Source organism: Staurois parvus, unplaced genomic scaffold (genome assembly GCF_062004578.1).
Source record: "Staurois parvus isolate SC_StPar_1 unplaced genomic scaffold, SC_StPar_1.0 ptg000151l, whole genome shotgun sequence".
Classification (NCBI taxonomy): Eukaryota; Metazoa; Chordata; class Amphibia; order Anura; family Ranidae; genus Staurois; species Staurois parvus.
The window spans coordinates 14458763-14472301 of NW_028317947.1; positions in this window are offsets into that span (position 1 = coordinate 14458763).

A 13539-nucleotide genomic window follows, 5' to 3' on the forward strand; every position below is an offset into this window, starting at 1 on the left:
CAATCCACTTTCAGATGCCATTGTAACAAGATAATCAATGTTCACTTTACCTGTCAATGGTCATAATGTTATGCCCAATCGGTGTATGATCATTCCTACCCCACCCTACGTAGAGCTATAAATATGTATTTGTACAATGAATTGTGCCTTGGCTGTACACTGGATATTTTCTGCTAGCTGTCCATAACTATATTTTTCACCACACCCAGACAAGACAGCACTTTCCTCCAGATACGGGAAGACATCCAGGCCTGTAAAGAGAAGATAAGCCATATGATTCAGATCAAGACACTCAATCCATGTCCACACTGTGACTTCCCTGCTTGTAATATTTATGAGGTTTGGGAAGAAGGTTGAGGATTTTTTTATGCTATTGTGAGGGTTCCCCAACCCCCATCTTTCATCATTAGACAATAAAGTACAACTCCATCTTTTAGTTTATTAATGTCAGGGGTGTCTTAATGGCATCATGGGCCCCTGGGCAAAGTAATGCACGGGGACCACTACCAGCCTGCCACAATTTACACACCTATTCTCAAGGATTAAAGTACAAATCATTGATCGCATTAAACATATATTTATTAGTATTTCCAATAAAATAGATTTTAAACAATAGGAAATAATGCCATAAATCAAAGACTAATCAACACAAAGGGCATAGTACAGGGGGTAGGCAGGAGGGCACAGTACATGGAGACAGCGAGGCACAGTACAGAGGGTAGATGTCATTCCAATTGGGAGATGTCATTCCAATTGTAGAATTAGCAGCACAGTGACAGGGTGCTGTTGTCCCCATAGCCCAGGTTCCGGGACCCTGCCTGGGACGAGGCCAATGGGACAGCTTAGTAAAAAGCATGACTGTCCTGGCAAATCCAGGACAGTTGGCAAGTATGATGTAATGCAAGGTTATAATGGGGCCACCATACACCTGGGGTCCCTGGGCAGTGCCCATGCATTAACGTATTCCTGTAGGGAACCAGTCCTATTCTAGGCTGTAACTAGTTTGAGTATTTTTTACCTTTTTCGGGACTCTGCAGGTCTTCCCTAAACTCACTAGACTGGCTGATTCTGTAATGGGGTCTCCAGTAATTAGAGTGAGAAAGGACAATTGTTGAGTTATGGATTTGTATCTGACCCATCCAATCCCTATTGTTCCAAGGTATGGTTTGGGAGATGATAAATATTTGGGGCACATTTACAGAATGTGCTCTGTTTCCTTGGCTTTGAGTGGAGATGATGTGTCTAGAAGGATCTCTGCTTGGGCTTTGCCTCAACATGGGCAATTTGGTGTAAAGCTGACCATAGATGGATTGAAATTCGGCTGGTTCAGGCTGTTTTCTTCTTCAATTATTTGTTTTCTTCTGGTGGGTAAGGTTCCTTACGCTCTCGGTGCAGAACACAATAGTGCTTCAGGAGGGATTCCCCCATCAACACTGACTGTGTTGATGGGGAGTCAAGCAAGTTTCTTTCCTTCAACCCATGGTTGAAGGAAAGAAAATTGCATAATGTATGGCTAGTCTAGGACTTTAGCTCCCAGCATAAGGAGGTATCTTGAGGGAACTGAGCTTGAAGCTGAGCTGAAGAGTGTTGCAGAGGAGCTGGGTAGAAGCTACTTTTGGACATTGTAAAAAGGGTTCCTTACCCATACATCTTTGACTGCTACCATAGGACAGGACCAGCTATTACCAAGAGGCTGCTCTTAAAGGACCTTATTCATACTATTACTACCAGAGCATGTGTACTATTGTTGTGCTGTTTTGGGGTGTCCTGCTCCCCTAAACCATCTCTCCTACAACTTCAGAAATAAAAGGTACACTGTACTAAGATGTGGCGCCCAACTTTTTTTCACCCCACTATAAACCAAGGACCAGAACCTAAGATGGAAATGTGAGTCTACCACAATTTTTAGGTGGTCATTTGGCATCACCCTAAAAGGAAAATATTACATTCCTTTAGAAATCAATAAATTATTTTTTACTGTAGCTAGTGTGGCAAGTATAAAGCCACGGTAGGGTTGGGTTCACACCAAGAGGCTGAGGTGACAATGGATGAGTCAATAGTAAACCTGGTAGACAGTACAGCACAGTTACAGTCTCTATTTAGAGGCCAATGTTAGGTCTGTCTGTAGACATTGCACAGACTGAAATCAGGAACCAGAAGGCAAGGCAAAATATTACCAGGATCGCAGATGCACCAAGCAAATCACAGAGTACAAGAAAGGGGTGTAAGGCTGGTTGCAATCTTTAGATGACACCCAGGAGGCACTTATATCGACTGAACTCTTTATAACCAGGGAAATAAGCTACACATTAGAAAAGCCACTCTCAACCAGGGTTCCTCCAGAGTTTGCTATGGGTTCCTTGAGCTGTGGCTGATTAACCTCCCATTTGACGGTGCTGGAATCGTTCTGAGGCCAAAACCACTTGTAAGGGTGGCATTCTGACCATCAATCTGGGAGGAAGAGGCATTCTTTCCAATGGACTCCAATGTAAGAGGTATTTTTACTACAGACTTTAAATGAAATGGTTTTAGCAGGGGTTCCCCAAGAACCAAAATGTGTTTCAAGGATTCCTTTCGGGGTAAAAAAGGTTGAGAAAGGATAAACTGTAGATTGTAAAAGGTGGTGAGATACCTTGCACATAATTTTTTTTAAGTCCATTTTTCATTACATACTTTCCTGTCTTGATAAACCATATCGTATAGCCCTTTACCTTTATTAGAGAATGGTTAAAGTAGCTTTCAATTTTACACAATGGCCTTTGTCTTTCTGCTATAATGCTCCACTCTGTAGTACAAAAATCTCTTTCTTTTTCCTTAGATAAGCTTGAAGCATATTTCAGCTTGGAAGCCCCAAAGGAAAATACTTCCATTCTGATATAAAAATAACATGATAGAAGTCAGTTCATAAGAGACGTTACTGTTTCGCTGGTTAAGACCCACACAATACAGGTTCACAAATGCCAGCAAAAATTTTACATTTAAAAGGCTTTCTAAAGATAACTGATTGCTTTAATGCATTTTTTCTCTGTTCTTACACTCTCAGACCCTTCATACGAACTTTCATCCACCAGTTCAAACTGGCGTATTTACTAACAGTTTTCTGAAAATGTGCAACAGACTTGCAGTAGGTGTGGGGTCTAAGTACGAACCCATATGCACCAGAGCTTCTGATGGTGGAGATGGGTTGTGCATGTGTTGGTAGCAGCTCATGGTCCTCAGGATCACCCCCACCAGGGGTCCTGTAGGCAGGTAATCCTGGTGGATGATGTGGGCTCCATCGAGATGTAGGGTCTAAGTACTAATCCATATTCACCAGACTTCCTGATGGTGGAGATGTGTTGTGCGCATGTTGGTACCAGGTCATGATCTAAGACCTGACAGATGACTGGGGCAGCACCATGCACTTACCCACTTCCCCTTTCCCTGCACTTTTTGCACAGCACGGTATGCACTTTATCACTTCCCAATTAGTAACATGTAGGTTCTCGAGCCTGCCCTAAAAGTCATGGGGGGAGGGCACATGGCCTTTTGGTCAGGTTTTCCCTTTCCAATGGGGTCTTCCTTCTGGGCAGCCCCACCTAGTACTTGGGGTGGTCTGTTTCAGCAGGCCTCCTGAAGAAATGGGCCCACTTGGTTTCAGCCGGGTGGGCCAGCGAGTACCTCAGTCCCCCGTCAGGAGCCTTGCACCCCAGGGGGATCAGGGTAAGGATCCTTTCTCTTTGGAGGAGGACCATGTGTACACCCTGTACACTTTTTTCAGTTTTCACTTTTGTGAGTGAGCTTTTTTTATGCACTGGGTGTTGAGTTTTCGAGTGTGTATCACTACACAGTGGGACTTAGGAAAAGGTGACAGGGGTAACAGCTACAGTGCTTTAGGTGTGTACCCAGTCTCAGTGCTTGCTGTGGATGCTCTAGGGGGATTTGGACCCCCCATCTCCCCTTATCTACTCCCCTGGCTTGAACTGGTAGAGGAAAAAATCTTCCCAGTGAATGTTTTATAAATGTAATGAAAGATTCACCAGTAAATGTAAGGTAAATGTCAATGATCACACTTTGTAACTATGCAGACAGCACAAGGTATAAGTTAGGGATCATTCACATTTTTCCAGTACGGTGGGTCAAGTTAGGGCCAGTTCACACCACAAAAATTCACTCCGGATGCATTCTGGATACGTTTTTTGCCTACAGTTCACACCACACTCCATTCAGGTGCAGTTTTGATGCAGTTTGCTATGTTCCAGTACAGTTACATAGTTAGTCTGGCTGAAAAAAAGAGAAAAATCCATCCAGTTCAACCATTAAAAATAAAAAGGTATAATCCTACACCCACAGTTGATCCAGAGAAAGGCAAAAAAACCCAGCAAAGCATGATCCAATTTGCTCCTGCAGGGAAAAAAATTCCTTCCTGATCCCCTGAGAGGCAATCAGATATTCCCTGGATCAACTTTACCTATAAATGTTATATCCAGTGCTGTGCAGAAAAAATGCTTTTTTTCTGCACTAGAAACTGAGTGTAACTGACTGCACTGGTGTGAACCAGGGCCATTGGAATACATGGAAAACATGATGCAAAAAAAAAAAAATGCACAGGACTGCATCTAGTGTGAACTAGCCCTTAACACGTTAACACACTTGCACATGCATTGCAACACACCAAACAGTAAAGCACAACTACGCGTTATGGTGTACTGCATTGCCAAAATGGTGCCTGTCTGCGTTTTTTTCAAGTTTTGTCGCATTTTCAATCCATTCACTTAAATGGGCTGCCTTAACACAGTGGTTGTCAACTCATCGGTTAAGGGGGGTCTCAAATGTGGCCCCTGACATCACCAAAGGGCCACAATTATTCACACATATATACCAAAGGGCAGCACAGTGGCTAAATGGTTAGCACTCTGCCTGGCAGTACTAGGGTCCTTGGTTTGAATCCCAACCACAGCACCTCCTGCCTGGAGTTTGCATGTTCTCCCTGTTCCTGCATGGGTTTCCTCTGGGTACTCCAGTTTCCTCCCACACATCAAAGACATGCTGGTAGGTAAATTGGCTCCTGCCTAAATTTGGCCCTTGTATGTGTATGTATGAATATGAGTTAGGGACCTTGGATTGTATACCCCTTGAGGGTTAGGTACTGATGTGAATGTACAATATATGTAAAGCACTACATATATTGACTGTGCTATGTAAGTACCTGAAATAAATACATTCAATAATATATAATGCTTGAGAGGACTGTCAGAAAATCCAGACCTAACAGAAGAAATGAGGGTCAGAGAGTGTGGACATGCTGGAGACAGGGGCTTACTGGGCACTGCCTGAGGGCCCAGGGTCAGTAGGGGGCCCCATGAGATGCCCCTGGTACCTTTTAGAGGCTTTTTTGGGTGTGGTTTGAGTGTGATCAAGGACACAGGGGCCCCATGATCCCCTATTGCCCGGGGGCCCCATGAGTTGTCAATCCGCCCCTGGCTGGAGATATGTTGCAGATGACAATACAAAACTGGGAACATGCTAAATGAGGCTAGTAGAGATCAATACTATTATCCTAATCAATGTTCTCACTACAGACTTCAGAGGTCAAAGTTCTGCACATCATATACTAAATAGCTGCAGGTTGGGCACCAGGACCTTAACACAACGCACATTGGGTAGCACAGTGGCTAAATGGTTAGCACTTTTGCCTTGCAGTGCTAGGGTTGTTGGTTCAAATCCCAACTACGTCACCACCTGCCTGGCGTTTGCATGATCTCTCTGTGCCTGTGTGTGTTTCCTATGGGTACTTTGGTTTCCTCCCACACTCCAAAGACATGCTGGTAGGTAATTGGCTCCTTTCCAAATTGGCCCAAGCATATATAAGTTAGGGACCTTAGATTGTATGCCCCTTGAGGGTTAGGGACTGATGTGAATGTACAATATACAGTATATGTAAAGTGCTGCGTAAATTGATGGCATGATATAAGTACCTGAAATAAAGTCAGAAGCCGGTCTGTATGGAGGTTTAGTGCACAATTGCTCCGAGGCTGCATTTTTACCTGCCCATTTCTGGAATTTGTGACAAAGCCACAGAAAACGCGCCTTGTGGTTAATAGTTAATGGCACCCCAAGCCCTGGTAGCAGACGTGGCAAATTTGCTACAAAATCACAAAAAAAAAGTTTTGGAGCTGTTTTGGGGCATTCGTCGTGCATAGGGCAATTACATTTAAGTGATTGGGCTGCCCCAATGTGAAATAAGTGAAAATGCTCCAAAGCGCACAAAAAAAATGCGTGCGGGAACACAAGTTCCTGCAATGCTCGGATGTGAACGTAGCCTAAAATACTTATTGACCAATAAGCATGATGTTTGCTCTCAGCATAACTTTTTCCATTTACCGGTCATGAGAAAACACGCAATGATTATATTCGTGAATGACTAAGCAATTCATTCTGTAAACATGTCCTGGTTTAACCCAGACATATGTTCTTAACACAAAACCCTTCAAGCCATCCAATTAATTCATGATAGCAAAACAGTATTTTACTATCATTACCAATTAAATTATATCTGCCATTTATTTATTTTTGGCACCGTAGGGTGTATCTGTCACTGTGCCTCTCTCAAGGTGACCTGAGAATACATCAATATGCCAGACACTGGTGTAACCATAGTCATAGCAGGCTGGTTAGTATCTGATGCCTGATACATTGGGAAAGCTGTTTGGAAGAAGGGATAGTTCCTCGATAGACCCACTGGTGAATCAGTTATAATATTGGGATAAAAATTGTGTCAAGGAAAAGGCAAGAATTCCCTGCTCCTCAGTTTTGCAAGAAAGTTTAGCTCCACTATAGTAGACATTGGCTATCGTGATAGAAAAGTGAAAGGAGGCAGATGACTATTAGGTGATCCATGACTGATAGGCTGTAGATACTGAAAGTATGGTTTATAAGACACTAGAACATTAAACATACATATGCCTAGCCAGCAGTAGACCTGAGGCCCAGCACAGGACTGAGCAAATGAACTTTGATAAGAGGCTACATGATGGCCTCCAGAGGAAAAGTCAAAGAAAGGAGTGCTATCTGTCCTGGGCGAGGGGTTGAACAGTAAGAGCCCAATATTGCAAATATTGCACCATAAAAGCATGAGAACATGAGGTAGTATAACGACTTACATGAGAAGTGCTCCCAACCTGATGGATTCCACACACCATGTCCCGATGGATGACACTAACTAACGTGGCCTGTGGGGTGAGATGGTTTTTGACACCAAGGAGGGAAGTGGATCCAAAAACATCCGGCAAACACTGGGGTCTCCCAGCCATCGCACCAGCATACCAGAAATGACACTCACGGAGCGCCCGAGGATGACATCACTGTGCTGGTGGAAGAACCCGAAATAAGCTGGAAGGAAGGAAAAGGAGCCGCTGGTACATCTTGTGAAACCGCCTAGAGGACCAGTCGGTTGCTATGACTGTTGTGCAAGAGGGAGACATTTTGGATTTATAGGTTGGGTACACTGTCTCCCCTTGGATTGAATGAAGATATCGACATTCACACAGTTATGTAATTATATGTCAAGGCTCACCATCTGACCAGGCCCTCTGTTCCCTCTCCCCATCGTATAGAACCTGAAGGAAGATGGAAGGAAGGGAAAGGAGCCGCTGGTACATCTTGTGAAACTGCCTAGAGGACCAAGCATGTGCTCGCAACAGCCGGTTGCTATGACTTGTGCAAGAGGGAGACATTTTGGATTTATAGGTTGGGTACACTGTCTCCCCTTGGATTGAATGAAGATATCGACATTCACACAGTTATGTAATTATATGTCAAGGCTCACCATCTGACCAGGCCCTCTGTTCCCTCTCCCCATCGTATAGAACCTGAAGGAAGATGGAAGGAAGGGAAAGGAGCCGCTGGTACATCTTGTGAAACTGCCTAGAGGACCAAGCATGTGCTCGCAACAGCCGGTTGCTATGACTTGTGCAAGAGGGAGACATTTTGGATTTATAGGTTGGGTACACTGTCTCCCCTTGGATTGAATGAAGATATCGACATTCACACAGTTATGTAATTATATGTCAAGGCTCACCATCTGACCAGGCCCTCTGTTCCCTCTCCCCATCGTATAGAACCTGAAGGAAGATGGAAGGAAGGGAAAGGAGCCGCTGGTACATCTTGTGAAACCGCCTAGAGGACCAAGCATGTGCTCGCAACAGCCGGTTGCTATGACTTGTGCAAGAGGGAGACATTTTGGATTTATAGGTTGGGTACACTGTCTCCCCTTGGATTGAATGAAGATATCGACATTCACACAGTTATGTAATTATATGTCAAGGCTCACCATCTGACCAGGCCCTCTGTTCTCTCTCCCCATCGTATAGAACCTGAAGGAAGATGGAAGGAAGGGAAAGGAGCCGCTGGTACATCTTGTGAAACCACCTAGAGGACCAAGCATGTGCTGGGAACAGCTGGTTGCTATGACTGTTCTGCAAGAGGGAGACAGTACAAATTCGAAAATTGTTTTGTTTATTTCTTTCTAAATACCTATTTTTTAATTCTTCGGGCCTGCCCTGTGGTGTTTACCTACAAGCATTCCTTGGTCACCCAAATCATTAGTAACACCTCATCTGGAATATGCAGTTCAGTTTTGGGCACCAATTCACAAATTCAACATTGGGGAACTGGAGAAAGTACAGAGAAGGGCAACCAAACTGATAAGAGACATGGAGGAGCTCAGCTATGAGGAAATATTAGAGGAACTGAATTTATTCTCTCTTGAGAAGAGGAGATTAAGGGGGGATATGATCAACATGTATAATACATAAGCGGGGTATGATCTCCATGTATAATACATAAGGGGGGATATGATCACCATGTATAATACATAAGGGGGGATATGATCTCCATGTATAATACATAAGGGGGGATATGATCACCATGTATAATACATAAGGGGGGTATGATCTCCATGTATAATACATAAGGGGGGATATGATCTCCATGTATAATACATAAGGGGGGATATGATCTCCATGTATAATACATAAGGGGGGATATGATCTCCATGTATAATACATAAGGGGGATATGATATCCATGTATAATACATAAGGGGGGATATGATCTCCATGTATAATACATAAGGGGGATATGATCAACATGTATAATACATAAGGGGGGGTATGATTTCCATGTATAATACATAAGGGGGGGATATGATCTCCATGTATAATACATAAGGGGGGATATGATCTCCATGTATAATACATAAGGGGGGATATGATCTCCATGTATAATACATAAGGGGGGATATGATCTCCATGTATAATACATAAGGGGGGATATGATCACCATGTATAATACATAAGGGGGGATATGATCTCCATGTATAATACATAAGGGGGGATATGATCTCCATGTATAATACATAAGGGGGATATGATATCCATGTAGAATACATAAGGGGGATATGATCTCCATGTATAATACATAAGGGGGATATGATCTCCATGTATAATACATAAGGGGGGATATGATCTCCATGTATAATACATAAGGGGGGATATGATCACCATGTATAATACATAAGGGGGGATATGATCTCCATGTATAATACATAAGGGGGGATATGATCTCCATGTATAATACATAAGGGGGATATGATCTCCATGTATAATATATAAGGGGGGATATGATCTCCATGTATAATACATAAGGGGGGATATGATCTCCATGTATAATGCATAAGGGGGGATACGATCTCCATGTATAATACATAAGGGGGGATATGATCTCCATGTATAATACATAAGGGGGGATATGATCTCCATGTATAATACATAAGGGGGGATATGATCTCCATGTATAATACATAAGGGGGGGTATGATCTCCATGTATAATACATAAGGGGGGATATGATCTCCATGTATAATACATAAGGGGGGATATGATCTCCATGTATAATACATAAGGGGGGATATGATCTCCATGTATAATACATAAGGGGGATATGATCTCCATGTATAATACATAAGGGGGGATATGATCTCCATGTATAATACATAAGGGGGGATATGATCTCCATGTATAATACATAAGGGGGGATATGATCACCATGTATAATACATAAGGGGGGATATGATCAACATGTATAGTACATAAGGGGGGATATGATCAACATGTATACGTACATCAGTGGTTCATATAGTGAACTCGGTGTAGAGCTATTCACCCTGAGGTCATCACAGAGGACAAGGGGGAACTCTTTACATCAGGAGGAAAATAAATTTAATTTCCAAACACGGAAAGGTTTCTTCACAGTGAGAGCTGTGAAAATGTGGAATAGACTCCCTCAAGAGTTGGTTCTGGCCAGCTCAATGGATTGCTTCAAAAAGTCCTGGATTGTTTCTTAGATACACAGAATATAACTGGATATAACATTTATAGGTAAAGTTGATCCAGGGAATATCCGATTGCCTCTCGAGGGATCAGGAAGGATTTTGTTTCCCAGCAGGAGCAAATTGGATCATGCTTTGCTGGGTTTTTCTGCTTTCCTCTGGATCAACTGTGGGTATAGGATTATAACTTTTTTTTTTTTTTTAAATGGTTGAACTGGATGGAAATTTGTCTTTTTTCAGCCAGACTAATCACGTAACTATGTAACCCATCTGAGCACCTGGCTTTTGATCTTTTTGGGATTTTCAGCATATGATCCTGCAAACAACTTTGGAGCTTCAAAGCAAAACCTTCTGCAAAAATTACCTCTCTGACTGACATTTAATTGGCCTTAACCTTGTCTAGAATATTATGAAAATGTGCAACTAATTCTTATGGAATTAGCATATTTATATTGAGCAGTGTACAGCGATCAACCATAACATTACAGTATGAACCCCTGCCATAATATGACCACCCACCTAATATTAAGTAGGTTCCCCTTTTGCTGCCACAACAGTCCTGACCCATCAAGGCATGGACTTCACTAGACTTTGGAAGGTATGCTGTGGTATGTGGCACCAAGCCATCTGTAGCAGATCTCTTAAGTCCTGTAAGTTGTGAGGTGGGGACTTCATGGATCGGACTTGTTTTTTCCAGCACAACCCACAGATGCACAATTGGAGTGAGATTTGGAGAATTTAGAGGACAAGTCAACACTCTGAAGACATCTTCTTCCATTGCTCCTGTGGTCCAATTCTGATGCTCACATGCCCCTTGTAGACACTTTTGGCTGTGGAAACGGGTAAGTATTGGCACCCTGACTGGCTTATGGCTACGCAGCCCGATACACAACAAACTGTTATGTACTGTGTGGATTGCCAACTTTCTATCAGAACTAGCATGCATTTTTTTCTGAAATTTGAGCTACAGTAGCTCTTCTATTGGACTGGACTACATGGACCAGCCTTTGCTCCCCACTTGCATCAATCAGCCTTGGCCGCCCATGACCTTGTCACCAGTTTGATGGTTTTCCTTCCTTGGACCCCTTTTGGTCGGTCCTGACCACTAGGACTATCCCACAAGTTTTTGTGTTGCTCTGACCCAGTTGTCTAGCCATTACAATTTGGCCCTTATCAAAGTTGCTCAAATCCCTATGCTCACCCATTTTTTCTGCCTTCAACACTTCAGGAGCAACATGTTCACTTGCTGCCTAATATATCCCACTTTCATATACCAATGGAGCGAGATCATTATTATTCTCTTTACCTGTCAATGGTCATAATATTATGGCTAATCGGTGTATGTGCCTTAACCTCTCAGTGATCAGACTCCACAACCTAAACCCCCTCGATCCCCCACCTTATAAGCAGTAACACTCAGTGTATGTGATCTGCTTCAAAAACATGTGCATCAACCTCTCATTGATGAATATTCAAAGCATGTACAATAACCCCTCAATGATAAATATTCAAGATGTATACATTAACCCCTCAGTGACCTGTCTCCAGCATAAAACCCCCCACCCCACCCCACCCCACCCCAGGTGCATTAATCTATAGAATTTATTCTTGTGCTTATATGTCTATTATTATGTATTAATTTCTCAGCTGTCAGTACCCAGTGCATGTGCATTTACCCCTCAGGAGCCAGTCCACAGTGCACGTGCAATAACCCTTCAATGCCAAGGACATGTGCGTTAACTCCACAGCACCCAGTCTCCAATGGGATAATCCCTCACATTTATTCAGTACACCACACCAAATATTTGCCTCATTATCTCTGATTGTCTTCTCAGCTCCGATGCGCCATTTCCTGCTTTACCAATCCCTGGCAAAAAAGCCGTGCCCTGTCTCCCACATCCTACCCCCATCATTACTGGACTCCAGCAGTCCTTGCTAATGACCTATCCTCCGCACTCCTCCTGCACATACTGCCCACCATATTACCCCTGGTACACCTCTCCTCTACATACTACCCCTTGTCATATGCTCCTCTCCTGCAGATACTGCCCCTTGTCATACCCTCCTCTTATACACACATTGCCCCATCATACCCTACATCCTCCTCTCCTGCACATACTACCCCCCATACTCCTCTCCTGCACATACTGATCCCTGTCATACCCTTCACACTCCTGCCCTGCATATACTGCCCCGTTATACCTTCCACCCTTCTCTCCTGCACATACTACCCCCATAATATCCTCCAGACTCCTCTCCTGCACATACTACCCCCATAATATCCTCCAGACTCCTCTCCTGCACATACTACCCCATAATATCCTCCAGACTCCTCTCCTGCACATACTGCCCACTGGTATACCCTCCACGCTTCTCTCCTGCAAATACTGCCCCCAGTCATACCCTCTACCCTCCTCTTTTGCACATACTGCCCCCATAATATCCCCCATACTCCTCTCCTGCACATACTGCCCCCAGTCATTCCCTCCACCCTCCTCTTCTGCACATACTACCCACATAATATCCTCCACACTCCTCTCCTGTACATACTGCTCTGTCATACCCTCCACCCTCCTCTTCTGCACACACTACCCCCGTTATACCTTCCACCCTTCTCTCCTGCACATACTACCCCTATAATATCTTCCAGACTCCTCTCCTGCACATACTGCCCCCAGTCATACCCTCCTCTTCTGAACATACTACCCCGATAATATCCTCCACACTCCTCTACTGCACATACTGCCCCCCCGTTATACCCTCCACCCTTCTCTCCTGCACATACTTCCCACAGTCATACCATCCAACCTCCTTTTCTGCACATACTGCCCCCATAATATCCCCCATACTCCTCTCCTGCACATACTGCCCCCAGTCATTCCCTCCACCCTCCTTTTCTGCACATACTGCCCCCATAATATCCCCCATACTCCTCTCCTGCACATACTGCCCCCAGTCATTCCCTCCACCCTCCTCTTCTGCACATACTACCCCTATTATATCCTCCACACTCCTATCCTGTACATACTGCTCTGTCATACCCTCCACTCTTCTCCCCTGCACATACTACCCCCATAATATCCTCCACCCTCCTCTCCTGTACATACCGCCCCCAGTCATACCCTCCACCCTCCTCTTCTGCACATACTGCCCCCCTAATATCCCCAATACT